This window comes from Oryctolagus cuniculus, chromosome 6 (genome assembly GCF_964237555.1).
Source record: "Oryctolagus cuniculus chromosome 6, mOryCun1.1, whole genome shotgun sequence".
NCBI lineage: Eukaryota > Metazoa > Chordata > Mammalia > Lagomorpha > Leporidae > Oryctolagus > Oryctolagus cuniculus.
This window is the reverse complement of record NC_091437.1, coordinates 82,697,418-82,715,328: the sequence shown is the minus strand read 5'-3', so window position 1 is coordinate 82,715,328 and position 17,911 is coordinate 82,697,418.

The following is a 17,911-nucleotide window of genomic DNA, read 5'->3' as shown; positions in this document are numbered from 1 at the left end:
AAAAGATAGTTGGTTAAAGAGACAAATTAGGCTGCTTGAATTTCAACATCCTTAGTTAAGGTTTTGGACAGTTTCCTTTGTAATATCTAGTTTTGCTCCAAAAATTCTTTTAGGTGAAGAAAAAGAGCTAAAGGAAGATTTTGTCTAGAGGACGTTTTTCTAACTACCCAGCCATCCTGCTTCCCCCACAAATAAACATATCTCCATTTACTGAGAGAAGAGTGGAACTGGGAGAGAAAGTCGACTTTAACATTTTTTATTTGAGACAAGGGAAATGGAAGCTCTCTCATATAAGATGAGCCAAAGCAGGGAACCTGAGGACTCAATGGCAGGTGATGAGGCAGGTGGGAGAGTCTCATGGAATTCCAGGACGGAAGCCTTTGGTAAAGATGTTGAGGGAGAACAGGCAGGAGGTCTGTGTTCCTTTGGTCTGAAGCAGGCCTTCATTCATACCACTTATGTACTCCATGTCTCCTGGATTGAAAAATCCTTCATATCTTTGGTAAATTTACAAAGGTGAACTTTAATTGTGTCTATTGCACTACTTTCTGCTGCAGGTGTCACAAATGATCACAAATGTAGTGGCCTAAACACCCTCAATACATTCCCTAGTAGTTGCACAAGTCAGGAGTTTGAACATCAGGGCTGCAGGGTTGTGTGCCCCCCGGGGACCCCCCACAGGAATCTGCTTCTTTGCCTCTCCCAGCTATTAGAGGGAGCTTCGTTCTTTGGCTCAAGGCCCCTACCTTGCTTCCCTCATCACATCCCTTTCTTCAACTCTGCCTAACTGCTCTCAGGACCCCTGTGATTATCCTGCCCACAAAATCCAGGATCATCGTCCCACATCCAGACCATTAATTCAATCGTGACTATAAAACTTTTTGCCAAATCATAGGTTCCAGCTATTTGAACATTGACATATTTAGAGGGAGTCATTTTTCTGTCTACCACAGATAACTATGTTTTTGCATCAATTATAAGCCAGTTTCTATGTTATCATTCTAATATATTGCAGCTGACCATGGAAACAATTTCCCATTATACATATGGCCTGGAGTTGAAGTAATGGGAAACTATGGAGTTTAGGAAATTTGAGGATTTTTCTTCCAAATGCCTTTTTATCACATATTGATAATGACATAATAAGTTAGCAAGAGAGGGAAATAGAGAAGGAGACTTGCAAATGTAATTCATGATGATCTTTAACAGATTTTTAAGTCTGCATATTAACAAACTTTAAAAATGTTTTTATTTATTTTTATTCATTAAAAAGGCAGCGAGACAAAGAGAGAGACATCTTGGCAGAGACAGATCTTCCATTCACAGTGTCTCACTCTGGTTGGAACTAGAAGGGACCAAAACCAGGAGCCTAAAATTAAATCCAGGTTTTGCATGTGAGTGGCAAGGATGCAAGATCTTGAACCATCACCTGCTGCCTCCCATCATGCACGTTAGCAGGAAGCTGGAATTTGAACCTAGGCTCTCTGATTTGAGATGTGGGTGATCCAAGGGGTCTCTTCACCATTACACTGAATGCCTGCCACTCAAACTTTTTCTGCAGCACTTTAAGATGCTCTAATAATTATTTAGGTAGCTAAACGTGGACATTTCACCTATTTCAAAGTAAGGTTATTCATATCCACAGTGTCATATTAGAAGAGAATATTTGCAAAGGATATACTGAGAAAGTCTCCTTTAGCTCGTCATTTAGTAACAAATCACAGTGGTTATTTTTAGCACAAAATAAGAATGTCTGAGATTGAAGGCTTGAATGTAGTTAACATTTAAGTCTGCCTATAATATATATTTTGTTCCCAAACCAAACACAATATTATATTTTAGATAGTTGATGACTAACTATGATTTTTGTTTAACTTAAATGGAAATAACTGATACTTCATTAAAAGGAAAAAAGTTAACATTTTCTGCTATATCATATAAATTAAATATTTTATTAAATGAACTTGGCAGCTAAATCTTTCATATCATTCTGATTTTTTTTAAAAAAACTTTTAACTAAAAATCTTTTTTTTAAAGATTTATTTATTTTACTTGAAAGTCAGAGTTACACAGAGAGAGGACAGGCATAGAGAGAGACAGAGAGAGAGAGAGGTCTTCCATCTGCTGGTTCACTCTCCAATTGGCTGCAACGGCCAGAACTGCACCAGTCTGAAGCCAGGAGCCAGGAACTTTTCCAGGTCTCCTGTATGGGTGCAGGAGCCCAAGGACTTGGGCCATTTTCTACTGCTATCCCAGGCCATAGCAGAGAGCTGGATAGGAAGTGGAGCAGTCAGGTCTCAAACCAGCAGCCATATGGGATGCTGGCGCTCAGGCCAGGGTGTTAACCCACTGCGCCACAATGCCGGTCCCTGTAAAATCTTTTCTCTATCACACATCATAAACTTTCTAAAGGGGAAAAATAAAATGAAATTCAGAAGTAGGTTGTGACTCAAGTAATATTGGGAATGCTCATGTGGAAGTGAAGGAATCAAGGCAGTAAGTCCTGAGCTCAGCCGTGAGGACTGGGGTTAGTGAACTTTCTGGCAGAGGGAGCTGACTGTGGATGCACGAATGGAATTTAGCCAGCAGTGGATAGGTGGACGGGAAGAGATCAGGGAGGTCATTTCAAGCATAGATGAGAGAAATCGGCACTGGCGTGATGTGTCTAGACAATAGGAAAATTGACATAAGGAGATGGAATTAGAGAGATCAGTATGGAGAGATCATGGAGGGCCTTGAACATGACATAAAGATCTTGAGCTTGATATTTCAGTGACAGAAGACTGAAGAGTGCCAATCAGAAAAGGGGAAGATAAGCTCTGCGGTTCCGGGGGACCACTTCGGAAGCACTGTGGAAGATGGATTGTGAAAAAGGGGTATGAGGTTGCCATTCCTATAGATGGAAGGTTACTGAAATGACAGATACAGATGGGAGACTTGAAATTCTTAGGTTATAACATTGGCAAGAATAGGCTAGATATGGAGCAAGAGTGAAGCTGAATTAAGTGAAGAACCCTAAGTTTCTCAGTGGTTTTCGTTGCTGAGACAGCAGAATAGTGATGAAGAAAACCTAAATTTAGGTGGGTTAACATTTAGGTTGTCTGGAACAATCAGTTGCCAAGAAGCAGTGGCTAAAATTATGAGAGTTGATTGAGTTATGCAAAGAGAGTGCTTAGGAGAGAAAAGGAGATATAAACATCTGCATGTCGATGGGAGCTGCAGAGCAGGAGGTGCAGGCAAAGAGGACTGGTCAAGAGAATGAGGGTCAGTGGAGCCTGGTAGGGCAGAGAGACCTGCAGGCCTAGGGGACACTTGTTAAATGTCTGGTTCTCTTCAGGTCCTTCCCACATTTGTACTCTGAATTTTCATAATAAGCTTGCCACACTTTGCAGCTGTGGGAACTGAGGCACAGAATCCATAAGCAAACTTCTCAACATCACATAGCTATAAAATTGTGGAACTAGAGTTGAACTCGGGCAGTATGTCTCGAGTCTGTGCCCTCAAGGAGAAAGGAGTGGTCAGTACCCAGAAAGGCAACAGAGAGATTCAGAAAGCTGAGGATTTAGAACATGGCTGGAGGCTGGCGCCACAGCTCACTAGGCTAATCCTCTGCGTGCGGCGCCAGCACACCAGGTTCTAGTCCCGGTCGGGGCGCCGGATTCTGTCCCGGTTACTCCTCTTCCAGGCCAGCTCTCTGCTGTGGCCTGGGAGTGCAGTGGAGGATGGCCCAAGTGCTTGGGCTCTGCACCCCATGGGAGACCAGGAGAAGCACCTGGCTCCTGGCTTCAGATCAGCGCAGTGCACCGGCTGCAGCGGCCATTGGAGGGTGAACCAATGGTAAAGGAAGACCTTTATGTCTGTCTCTCTCTCTCACTGTCCTCTCTGCCTGTAAAAAAAAAAAAAAAAAAAAAAAAAAAAAAAAAAAAAAAAAAAAAAAAAACACAGCTGGATTAAATCTTGCAACTGGGAATAAATCACCAGGGAATAATTTTAGTTATCACAGATCAGAGAGTAGAAAGGAAGAAGAGTATAGGAAAACACAAATGAGAATCCAGGTAGACTTAAATGCACTTATTTCATTTAGTTGTAAACATAATGCATATTTACCTTTGCACTCCACAAATATATGTTTGCTTAATATGACTCATAAAGCTTTGTTTTAGCAGTTCTAATTGTATCATCTGTAATTATTTCATTTATTTATTTACCTATTGCTTTGGAGGAAACAAATCATTTTATGTTACAGAGAATTATGAGGGGCTGGTATTTGGAGACATTGTCAAAGGCAGCAATGGCTGAGCTGACATCTGTGGAGTTACAAAGAGCTTGGGGACTTGCATGGTGGCAAAGCAGAGCCTCTCCTGTGATGCTGGCATTCCAAATGGGCACCAGTGTGTGTCTGGCTGCTCCACTTGCCATACATCTCCAAGCTCATGGCCTGGGAAAAGCAGTGGAAGATGGCCCAAATGTTTGGGCCCCTGAAACCATGTAGAATACCTGAATGAAACGCCTTGCTCCTAGCTATGGCCTGGCCCAGCGCTGGCTGTTGGGGCCATCTGGGGAGTGAACTAGCATATGGAATATCTCTCTATATCTCTCTCCCTGTAACTCTGACTTTCAAAAAAATGAATGTATCTTAAAAAAAGAATTTGCTAGTTGAGAAGCTAGGGTGAAAACTTTCAAAGTAAAAAAGGGCAACATTTCTAGGTCCTAAATGAGTTTAGCACTTTTAGGAACCATCAAATGAGCCAATGTTGATGGAAAATGGTGAGTTAGTAAAGAAATAAGATGAAGGAGACTGGAAAGCCAGAGAGGGAGGTAGGTTATGCAATCTCTTTACATGATAGGAACCTGTATCCTGCTCTCATTGCAACCTGCAGTAACGAAAACATTTTAAATGGGAAGCAACATAATTGGTTTTAAAAGTTGGAAATATTATGTTGGCTGATACATAGAGACTGAATTGAAAATCCAAAGTGAGAATGGGGAGATTGGGTAGCTGAGTCTTGGTGTCTTTGGGCCCAGTATGCTAATAAGGATGAATGGGATAAAGGTATTTACTAAACAGAAGTTAGCAAAATAAACTGGAAAATATTAGAGTTGGAATAAAAGCAAAAGCATAGACTATTGTGCTGAATATGCATGGTTTAAATTCTTTTAATATGACATTTTAAAATCTCACATTTTAAAATATTTTTTACTTTTTTCTTTGCATACATTTCATAAACACTACTTTAGGAACATAGTGAACATAGTGATTCTTTCCACTGTACCCACTTTCCCCCCACACCCTCCCAACCTCTTCCCTCTCCTGTTCCCAGTCTTGTTTATTACTAAGGTCTATTTCCACTTAATTTTATACACAGAGGATTAACTCTATTCTAAGTAAAGAGTCCAGCACTTTGTTTGAGGGAGACAAAGAAAAAGAAAACCAAACAAAACAAACAAATAAATAAAAACAAAAACTAAAAACAAAAAACATAAAAAAAGAACAAAATCTGTTCCTCAATTTAGACAAAGGCCGTTCAAAGTTGTTACATCTTGATGGTAATTTTGCTTATTTTTTTTTTGTGGAAACTTAATTATCTTTAAAGAGAAACCCATGAATGGTACATATTTTGCGAGCACTTAGACATAACTATAATTTTTGTGACAGACATAAGAAAATCCTCCACTTAATACACTAGAACAATATAATTCTTTGAGAACAAGTTTTACTGTTAAGTCTCATGATACAACTCTGAGAACAGAGGTCCTGCATGGGACGTTAGTGCACAGTGACTCCTGTTGTTTATTTAACAATTAACACTCTTATGTATGACATCACCCAAGGCTCTTGACAAAAGCTGCCTAGGCTATAGAAGACTTTTGGATCCACAAACTCCTTCAGTATTTTGACAAGGCCATAGGCAAAGTGGAAGCTCTCTCCTCCTTTCAGAGGAAACTATATTCTTCTTTGGTGGCTGCTTCTTTTCTCTGGAATCTTGCCCACAGAGGCTTTTCATGTAGATAATTTTTTTGCTACAGTATCTTGACTTTCCATGCCTGGAATACTCCCCTGGACTTTTCAGTCACGCAGGAATGCTTTAAGGGTTGATTCTGAGGTCACAATGCTACTTAAAGTGATTGTCATTCTATGAGACTGCTTTATGGATTTTTTAAAGATTTATTTATTTATTTGAAAGAGAGAGGGAGACACACATACATGCATGCACACACACACACACACACACACAGAGAGAGAGGGAGAGAGAGAGAGAGATTCAGTCCACAGATGGCCACGACAGCCAGGGCTGGGCCAGGGCAAAGCCAGGAACCTGGAACTCAATCCAAGTCTCTCATATGGTTGGCAAGGGTGCAATTACTTGACCCACCACCTTCTGTACCCAACGATGCATTAGCAGGAAGATGGAATGGAAGCAGAGGAGCCAGGACATGAACTGGCACTCAGATCTGGTATGTGGGGATCCCAGATAATGGTTTAACCTACTGCATGACCACACTTGCCTCAAGAGCACCTTTTCCCATAAATGGATCTGATATAGCTTTTAAAATTAAAACACAAATTGAAGCTCATATTGTGAACTACTTTTAGTTACTTTGTTGATTATCAGAAAAGTTTCTCTAATAAGAAATATTGCCATAACATGTTTTTCTATTTATAATATTTTTTATCTCTAAACCATTTCCTTCCTTTTATTAATCTCTACAGTAGCCTTGTTGCACATTTTGAATGTAATTTCAGTCAGCCACATTTTTCCCTAAAGAATGCTAATGGATGCCCAAAATATCAGTCTTTAACATGAGTCTGACATCTTACAAATCAACATTCAGAATGACTGGATTTTTTTGGACTAGCTTTACAATACCATTTGGAATTATGCTTATCAAGAATGTTCCTTTCTGATGCTATAACTTCGCATGTAGATTTTCAGCTGCTTTCTCCCAAAATGGGGTCATTCTTTTTATCTCAGAAAAGACATAAAATGAATTTTTTTATTAACTTAGTTTCTTTCCTCAGCAGCATTTTATATCTATATCTTTTCATACATAATTTATGATTTGGGGATTTTCTTTGAAACAGGCTTTTTGAAGAACCTAGAAAATGATCTCAACCTTTTAGACATTTATGTCATCTGAAAATAGGAAAAGGGATATGAGTTTGGGCATTTTCTGTTGGCAAGCAAACATAGAATGACTATTTGTTTTGAAAAAATAAGTTAAACAAGCCCCAGGAGAACTAGAAGTGTAGTTGGGTTTCTTTCCCCAACCATCTGTTGTGTTTATTTCCAGAAAAATGAGGAGAGACAGCATATTTTGGCTATTAAATAAAATATCACGGGACACCAAGCAAAACATCACTGTAGAAACTTCAGTCCACCTCCTCTGTAGTCGCTATCCTCATGAGTGTAGTGAGAGGTAAGTGGCAAAATAAAAGCCATACAAATTTCCGTATTTGACACATTTGTTATGGATGGATTCCAGGGAAGAAGACTGAACAGGATGTGTGTGGGAAGTTTATTAGGGAGTGCTCCAGGGATGAACACTGGTGAAAAGGAAGGAAGCAGGACCAGGCAAAGGGGTCGAGCTGTCGTGCAGTCACCTCTGCCATGAAACATTCCTGAGGCCCCCGGGGAGCTCTGGGGACAGAAGATCCCATAGAGCTGTGCCACAAAGGGCAAGCGTGCCAGGTCTTTGTGGCTCGCCAACATGGCAGCAGCTTTGGTTGAGGATGCTCTCAGCTGTTGATTGACTCCCTTGAAGGTCTCACGGCTGAGGACTGATTCCCAGGACATCCCCCATTCTGGGATGAGTAGCAGTCTGTTCCACCAGAATGCTAGGAAGGTGGAAATTGATGGTGAGAAACACAGACCCACCAAAATCACCAACTTGATTTTCAATCAAATCTTACACTTGTTTAGTAACTGTGCTCTGGGAGTTATCTGGGGGACTCAGGTTGTTTCTAAGCCATTATGTCTTGCCATTTCCCTTAGGTAACCCACAGTTTGTGGAGCATTGAGACAAGAGTAAATGACCAAGCTGCAAAGCAGACTGAGCCAAGTGATATAAAAGATAAAAGCGAGGGAAAGAGATTGTGGCACAGAGGGTTAAGCTTCTGCTTGGTACAACTGCAGCCCATAATAAATTATCTAGCTCAAGTCCTGCCTACTCTGCTTTTTAAAAAAGATTTATTTAATTATTTGAAAAGCAGAGTTACACAGAGAGAGGAAGAAACAGAGAGAGACCTTTCACCTGCCAATTTGCTCCCTGGCAATAGCCAGGGCAGGGGGCCAGGACAAAGCTAGGAGGATGGAACTTCTTCTAAGTCTCCCACATGGGTGGCAGGGAGCCAAATATTTAGACCATATCCAACTGCTTTTACAGGTGCTTTAGCAGGAAGCTGTATTGGAATTGGAGCAACTGGGACATGAATCGGAACTCATATATGATGCTCGTGTTGCAGGAGTCAAACTAACCTGCAGTGCCACAACACCAGCCCCAGGCTACTCTGCTTTTGATTCAGCTTTTTGCTAATATGAATTATGGAGGGAAGCAGATGATGGACCAAGCATTTAGGTCCTTTCCACCCATGTGAGAGATTCAAGTGGAGTTGCAGGTCCTGACTTTGGCCTGCCCTATTCCTGTCTGTTGTGAGTACTTGGGTAGTGAGCCAGTGTAAGAAAGATTTCTCTCTCTCTCTCTCTCTCTCTCTTTCTCTCTCTCTCTCTCACCATTTCACTCTGCTATTCAAATATTTAAATTAAATGAATAGAAATGACATGTAATGATCTTATAATCAGAGAACCAGTTTAGACTGGTCTTATTTTGTCAAAAACAGGCAAAGCTGCACATTTCAGGGAAAACCATTTTTAGTCCTCACTGATCTGGAGAGTCCCCCAGATTAATCCTCAAACACTATGGATTGGAAATACTCTGGGTAGGTGGAGGGAATAGGGGGATGAGGGGCATGCAGGGGTAAGTATCTGACATCTAATTATTGGCAAGATCCTGACAAAGGTGATTGGCCTCTTGCCAATATTTTTAATATAACAAAAGTATACAATGCTACAAATGGAGATCATGTGATGAACTATAGAATAATTATGCCTCCATCTTTATCTGGTGACAAGTAGAAGGGAGCTCTGAAGTTTCTGGAGAATTCTGAGTGTCTGGCTGTTGACAGAAGGGCAGATGAGAAGGGGCCCCTAAAAAGAAAGTGGCCTGGTCACCTAAAGTTTCAAAAGCTTTTAAGCCATTGCTTTCTTCCTAAAAGTCAAAGGGTTTTTAACTGTACAAGTAAACGTGATTATTTCTTTAATATTCTTTGAGCATGCCTGTAGTTTCCATTAGTCTTTCCTGTTGCCTTTAGTTCACTTAACAGTGAAAACCAAACATAATGAAAAGCAATCCTCTTCCGTTAAAACTGAAATATTTGGAACTTAGCACCTGAAATAAAATGTTATGAAGAACAATTTGAAACATTTTATGCACTGAATGTACAGGTGGTTGGAAGAGATATCTACCCTCTCTCAGTTGGCAAAATGGCAATGCCCTTGATGCACTCATGCTGAGCCAGGAATAAGCCCAAGCCTTATGGGATCCTTCCCCATGTATCTTGATTTTATGATTTTTTTTAATCAGAAAAGGCACATTCTTTCCCCAACCTCTAACTGTTACACTGTCTGAAAAACCTATTTAAATAGTTTTAAAAATATGCATCCTAACCTACTAGAACTATTGCTTTAATGGATCACTATGAAGAACACTTGGCAACAGATCATAAAGTGATGTCATTAAAATGGACCATATTGATTTCTTTTTGTCAGCAAGTTTTATCTGGTTGAATGAGCTCATCTTCTAAATTATTTTCAATGATGTGAATACATAGTTTAAATTTTTTGATGATCTCCCAGACTCATTCAATATATGGAAATCAATATAATTAACATTTGCCAATTATATTCTTTCCAAGATAGACAATATGTTTCAGCACAGCCTCAGAAACAGTGAAAGCGTTTAATGTTAAACCAGCATTTGTTAAGCAGTTACTATGCATCAGACTTGCTCTCAAAGTCTTAGGAAACTCCTTCAAGACAATTAGCATTTTCCCCAGTTAGAGGTGAGAAAACTAAATCAGAAAGATTAAGTAATTAGCTCAAGATCACACAGAGATTGAGTGTCAGAGATATGACACTGGCATAGGTCAGAGATACAACATATGAGACTTAGATTTTTATGTTGTTATTCTGCCCTGACTTGGCCCTCAGATCCAGAAAAACAATGACTAATGACACCCACTTTATGTTATGGATAACGGACCCAGTTTTGTCCCTAAGAATACATCTAAGCAAGGATGATCTTGATTGCCTGTTTAAAATCTGGTTTTTCTTCAACAAAGACACTGGGGAAGGAGTACTGGAAGATGCTGGAATTCCTGGTCCTGTCCTAATGTTTGGGGAACCATTCTTGTGTTTCTCACAATAGCATGATGGTGGCTTAGCCTAACTCCCCTTCCCAGCTGAGGGGTCAGTGTAGTCCAACAAATGTTCAGCAAGCAGGCACTAGTGGCTATACTAGTGGCCTAGAAAGACAAAAACAAAGCAGGTTCACTCTCTAATCTTAAGGAATTGACCAATCTCTTCTATTTCCATTGTCCTTTCCCATGCCAAGCAAAGGAAGTTGGGAGATGGGTTAGTTACACACACTTCTGCTATAATCTGACATTCATGGAGCTGGTCATTCCAGGCCTGTCATGTCTCTAATGGGCTACTGGTCTGGCTCAAGAACTTAGATGACATGGCCTAGCGGTAAGGGCTCCTCCACATTGTATATACCTCTTCTACCTTTGCTCTGTTGCCTGGAAGAGTCAAGGACAATCTAGGCTGCCAGAAACAAAGGGTTTACTCTGTCCTTAAGAGTCTCTGTTGTCTGAGTTATTTCAATTTCTATTATACTAGGAAAGGGTATCCATTTTAATAAATAGCATATTTCTACTGGCAATGTCAATGTGAGGTTAAATCTTTTTTTAAGAGATCTATCTATCTATATGAAAGACAGTGTGACAGAGAGAGAGGGAGAGACAGAGACAGAGATCTTCTTTCTACAGGTTCACTCCCCAAATGACTGCAACAGGCAGTCAGGGCCAGGCTGAAGCCAGGAGTCAGGACCTCCATCCTGGTCTCCCATGTGGGTGGCAGGGGTTCAAGTACTTGGGTCATCTTCTACTACTTTCCCAGATGCATTATCAGGGAGCTTGATTGGAAGCAGAGCAGCTGTGACTTAAACAGCACCCTGAAATGGGATGTTGGTGTCAGAAACAGTGGTTTAATCTGCTGTGCTCCAACTCTGTCCCTAAATAATTATTTTCTTTAATACTCCTGTTTCAGGCTATATAAGGGCGAATCTTATAATGCCTTTCCAAGTTTTCTTCCTTTGTTTTAGACTATGTTCTCTGTGATGAAAGCAAATATAAATCATATGTATTATCATTCTTTTTTTGGTATTTTGTTTTAGAGACAACTATTCTCCAACAAAAGAAACCAGAATCAGAAAACAAGTCTTGTAGTCTAACAAATATAGAAATTAAAACTATTAAAATCAGATACAGTAAGAACTTAAAATCACAGACTTTTTGACAGAGAAACTATGAGCAGTTCCATTTCCTGTGAATACCTAATTTGTAGGAGCCATACTTGTGTCCTGATATCATCTGAATTCTCATGTCTCTGAGGGGCAGGATAAGAGGTGAGCTGACTTGCTCATCATCACACCACTTTGCAAGAGTCAGAGCAGGAATGTGGATCCAGGACCCTGGCAGCACAGTGCCCTTCATAGCAACAGGATGCACTGACACTCCCAGTGGCTGACATGAGCGATGCTAATGTTGGTAGAAGCACTCTCTGAAGCAGTTGGAACCCAGGAGAAAGGATCATGTGGCTGTATTCTTAAATCTGCAACGTTGCTTATTATATGCTCCCTCAAAGAAGGTTGAAGAAATATGTGTTACTGCATATTTTTATCTTGGCATCTTAAATTCTTCATAATAAATTTAAATAACTATGATAGTGTATTTCTTCAGTATTATAAATATTGATGATTTTCAATGAAGCTTTCACATTACTACTGAAATGCACGCACCAGATTTAATTACCATTAATTACCATTTGATACCCACTCATTTTATCCCTCATTTAAAGTATACAGAAGTTCTTCAACAGTTGAAAATTTTAGTTACTTTTTTCTTTGAACTTATACTACCATTCTATATACTCCACAGAAATGTATCCCTATAAATTTATGTCCTTGAAAGTCTTTTACTGATCACTCTTTGAAACTTCTCTGTTAAAAAGAAATACACACACAATTATTTTTCCTATTTTCTGTGACCATAAGCTATGGTCATTAATTCTATATCAAATTATTTCTACCATAATTATTAATATTAGTGATACCAACTGACAATTATAGTATATGCTAGTAGGACTTGGTGCTTTTAAAAATCAGTTAAGGTTGGCCGGCACCGTGGCTCACTAGGCTAATCCTCTGCCTGTGGCGACAGCACCCTGGATTCTAGTCCCGATTGAGGTGCTAGATTCTCTCCTGGTTGCTCCTCTTCCAGTCCAGCTCTCTGCTGTGGTCCAGGAAGGCAGTAGAGGATGGCCCAAGTGCTTGGGCCCTGCACCTGCATGGGAGACCAGGAAAAGCACCTGGCTCCTGGCTTCAGATCGGCATAGCACGCCTGCCGCAGTGGCCATTTGAGGGGTGAACCAATGGAAAAGGAAGACCTTTCTCTCTCTCTCTCTCTCTCTCTCTCTCTCTCTCTGTCTAACTCTGCCTGTCAAAAAATATCAGTTAAGTTATGTATGAATGAAATAATTTATTTCCATACTAGGACAAACTTCAAACTTCAGCATCAATTACAGTACTTATAGATTTTTATAAATTGATCCTAAGATATCTTTGCTGGTTTTAAGTTTATTTATGTATTTATTTAGTTGAAATGGAGAAAGAGAGAGAGAGAGAGAGAGAGAGAAAGTGAGCTTCTATATATTGGGCCAGTCCCCAAATGGCTACAATAGCCAGATCTGGGCCAGGCTAAAGCCGGGAGCCAAAGACTCCTTTCAGGTCTCCCACATGGGTTGCAGGCACCCAAATGTTTGAACTATTTTCTTTTTTTTTTTTTTAATTTTTTAATTTTTATTTTTTTATTTTTTTGACAGGCAAAGTGGACAGTGAGAGAGAGAGACAGAGAGAAAGGTCTTCCTTTGCCGTTGGTTCACCCTCCAATGGCCGCCGCGGCCGGCGCGCTGCGGCCGGCGCGCTGCGGCCGGCGCACCGCGCTGATCCGATGGCAGGAGCCAGGAGCCAGGTGCTTTTCCTGGTCTCCCATGGGGTGCAGGGCCCAAGCACTTGGGCCATCCTCCACTGCACTCCCTGGCCACAGCAGAGGGCTGGCCTGGAAGAGGGGCAACCGGGACAGAATCCGGCGCCCCGACCGGGACTAGAACCTGGTGTGCCGGCGCCGCCAGGCGGAGGATTAGCCTAGTGAGCCGTGGCGCCGGCCCAAATGTTTGAACTATTTTCAACTGGCTTCTCAGGAACATTGGCAGGAAACTGGGTGGGAAGCAGAGCTCCTGGGATGCATGTGTCCCAAGTGGTGGATTAACCTGTGTGCCACAATGCTAACTCAATCCTAAAATATCTTACCATATAAATATATATGTGCTAAAAAGTGTAAATTTTTATTGTTATGTCCAATTTTTGAGCTACTGTGTTATAAAGCAAATAAATCCTATTGTGATCAAACAGTTATTTTAATGGTTCTGTAAGCAATTACTCATTTCTCCTTTTATATATTGAAAGCAAAGAAATGAAAACACTTGACCACAGGGATTTATTACCAGTCATTAGTAATTCACTTGCTCAGTTCCTGGGATCTACATGATGAAGGCTTTGCCAAGAACAATCAAATATCTTATCCAACTCTCTCTGCTTAAATTTTCTTTTTCAGAAAAAAATAGAAAGTAAAAACAATAAATCCTGATTTAGTGTTCTTGAAGTTCCATGATAAAATATGAGGTGGTTCAAACAACAGAAACTTATTTCTCATTGTACTGGAGGTTGAGAAGTGCAAGATCAAGGTGTCAGCTAATTCTGTTCCTGGTGAGATCTCTCTCTTTTTTTTTTTTTTTTTTTTTTTTTTTTTTTTTTTTGACAGGCAGAGTGGATAGTGAGAGAGAGAGACAGAGAGAAAGGTCTTCCTTTGCCGTTGGTTCACCCTCCAATGGCCGCCACGGCCGGCGCGCTGCAGCCGGCACACCGCGCTGATCCGATGGCAGGAGCCAGGTACTTCTCTTGGTCTCCCATGGGGTGCAGGGCCCAAGTACTTGGGCCATCCTCCACTGCACTCCCGGGCCATAGAAGAGAGCTGGCCTGGAAGAGGGGCAACCGGGACAGAATCCAGCGCCCTGACCGGGACTAGAACCCGGTGTGCCAGCGCCACAAGGCAGAGGATTAGCCTAGTGAGCCGCGATGCCGGCCGAGATCTCTCTTTTAGGCCTACAGACAACTGACTACTTCCTGTGTCCTACATGGTAGAAGAGAGGGAGGATGAGTAGGGGTGAAGGAGTGCAGGAGGGAGGAAGGGGGAGAGAGAACACTATTTCTTTCTCTTCCTACAAGGCCCTACCCTCATCACTCATCTAACTCTCGCTACCTCCCAAAGGCATCATCCTCAAAGACAGTCAAACTCAGAATCTAGGTTCTAACACATGAATTGGAGGCAGCTTCACAAACATTCATCCCTAAAATCCCAAAACATATTTGTCTTTATACAAATTATTTGTATTGCTTTAAAGATATCTTTATTGAAATGTTGATGTCCCAGGATTTGTTTTGTTTAGAGAAATCTATCACCCAACCTGACCAGAAAATCTGCTTTATCAAACAAGTCAGATGCATCTTACTTTCTCTGAGAAAAACAAAAGGACTTCAATCCGAATACATGTGTTAATGTGTATTCTTGTGACAACTAAATCACTTCCAATTTGAATTCTAAGATAAACAGATGATAATTGGATAGTGAGATATCTGGAGTGCATTGCTTTGCCAGAAGCTTATCTCCAAGACAGAAAAGCTGGCAGCATCTTCAGCACTGCCTTTGGGGCCTGCTTACCCATGTTTCCTTTGCTTGGTCCACATTGCTCTCCCTTAAAGCAAAGAAGTCTTTATCTAAGAGGTGGTAATGTTAAACAAGACTGTCATCACTCACATTGCACCTTCCTTTTTTAATTTTTTTTAATTTTGAAAGATTTATTTTTTGGAAGTCAGTGACAGGAAATGGAGAGGAAGAGAGGGAGAGAGAGATAAAGAGAGAGAGAGTGCGTGCCAAGAGAGCACATAGCAGCACTCTTCTGTCTACTGTTCATTCTCCCAAACAGTGTCAACAGTCAGAGATGCCTTCCCAGATACCTTATAAGGAAGCTGGATCAGAAGCAGAGGAGCCAGGACTCTAACTAGCACTCAGCTATGAGATGCTAGCATTGCAAGTGGTGGCTTAACCCACTGTACCACAGCATCAGCCCCTGAACCCACATTCTTTCATATGTAGGATCTGAAATCAGAACACCCCACGAATGGCTAAAATACTGGATTTTTAAAATAAAGCTGTCTTTTCTTTTTTAATCAGAAATATGTATAAATCTGAAAAGATACTATTAGAATTAAGAAACTTAATTGATGTTTCAATGGTTACAAGGTTCTGGATTGTTCTATTGCACCCTGAGAATTTTAGACACCAGGGACAGTTTACTGTGTTAACTCTAGGGTGAAAAGCATGCCTTTCTCTTATAAATGAACAAGAGGAAACTGCCTGAGAGGGCAGAACAGATGAGTGACCTCCCAACTTGACTGTGAGCAGTGACCTTTAGAAAGGAGAACCTGTGCTAGTTGAGGATCTGGAAATTGACTCCTTGGCACAAAACCTTTGAAAAGTATTTGTACACCATCAAAGACTAATACAATCCATTCTGAAGATTGTTGCCCCAAGTTACAAAGCAAGAAAATTTCTGAGTGTAATTGATCAATAGAAGACAGTTGTAGAACACTGAGTGGAATTTAACAACTTTTGATACCGACAGAAGTTCTTGCAATTTCAGAGAACCCAGAAATGTCTTGCTGGCTGGTAAAAGACTTGCTAGACTTGCAGGGATCAGTGCTTGTGCTAGCTAGGAAAGAAGAAGCACAGATCATGAGCTATGGTGCTGAGATAATCCTTTCCTTAGATTTACTTTAATCTCATTTAAACATCAGGAAAGTAAATAACAGAAATTTATAAAAATCAATCCATACCTGTACTTATGAAGCTTTTCTTTGAGGATACTGGAAAAGAGGAAAAATTATTGCTGATTTCTAAATGATTCTACTTTCACTGTTCCTTTGTGCAAATTTACTGATCAGATTTCTTTTTAATAAAACTGTTCAAAATCCCCTAGAAATCCTCATTAGCATCACTGATAAGGAAAAAGAGAGTTGAAATGTTAAACTGTTCTCAACTCTCTAACTTCTTTTGACAAAGCTATGAGGGTGGTTTAAAATATATGTTTTGTAGAGATTTATATGGGTAAAGTCACATTTGCAAAGTATCATTAGTCTTTTTGTCCCTTTATATGATAAAATACTTCAAGAAATCATTTTTCAAAATGATATATTCATACCATATAAATAGGTGGTAAAATGCTTACTTTACAGAATTAACATAAAAATGGTTGGTGAAAGAGGTATACACCAAAAAAAATTTGCTCATTATATTGAAATTGCATTAAAATTACACAAAAAAGCCTTCAGATAGAATGTGGAGACCAACACTTATGATATATATTTTTTTCAAGGGCACATATGTAGCTCATGGGGTGGATATTATGGTGCAGTGGATTAAGCTGCCACTTTCAACGCTGGCATCCCATATCAGAGTGCTAGTTCAAGTCCTAGCAGCTGCATTTTCCAGTCCAGCTACCTGCTAATGCACCTGGGAAGCGACAGATGAAGACTCAAGTTAAGTCCCTGCTACCCACATGGGAAACCTGGAGGAGTTCCCAGTTCCTGGTTTTGGCCTAGGGAGCCCCATCTGTTGTGGCCACTGGGAGAGTGAACCAGCATATGGAAGATCTCCTTATCTCCCTTGTTCTCTGTCACTTTGGTTTTCAAATAAATAAGTATATTTCCACAAAAAAGCAGAGTTTTGATAGCTTAATTCATTCAGCAACTTTTTTTTTTTTTTTTTTTTTTTTGACAGGCAGAGTGGACAGTGAGAGAGAGAGACAGAGAGAAAGGTCTTCCTTTTCCGTTGGTTCACCCTCCAATGGCCGCTGCTGCGGTTGGCGCACCACGCCGATCCGAAGCCAGGAGCCAGGTGCTTCCTCCTGGTCTCCCATGGGGTGCAGGGCCTAAGCACTTGGGCCATCCTCCACTGCACTCCCGGGCCACAGCAGAGAGTTGGACAGGAAGAGGAGCAACCGGGACAGAATCCGGTGCCCTGACCGGGACTAGAACCCTGGGTGCCGGTGCTGCAGGCAGAGGATTAGCCTGGTGAGTCACAGCACCGGCCTTCAGCAACTTTTTTATGTATATACTCTAAGTCACTGTTTTATATGTGCCACATGTTTCAGAATTCTGAAGGGCTTTGGAGACAGTATCCTTCCACCAAGACGAGATGCTCTCCAATATCCCAGAGAGACAAATCTACAGTCTCCATGTAGATGCTGTAGGTACAGAATGTGCCTGTGTTACTGTGGTAGCATTGTACTGTTTGTGACCTGTAATTTGCTCCATAATGAGGTGGCTGGACTTGGTGTCACACTTTCACATGAGATCTCACCAATGAAAACTTTGGTGACACACTAGTACTTAAAAA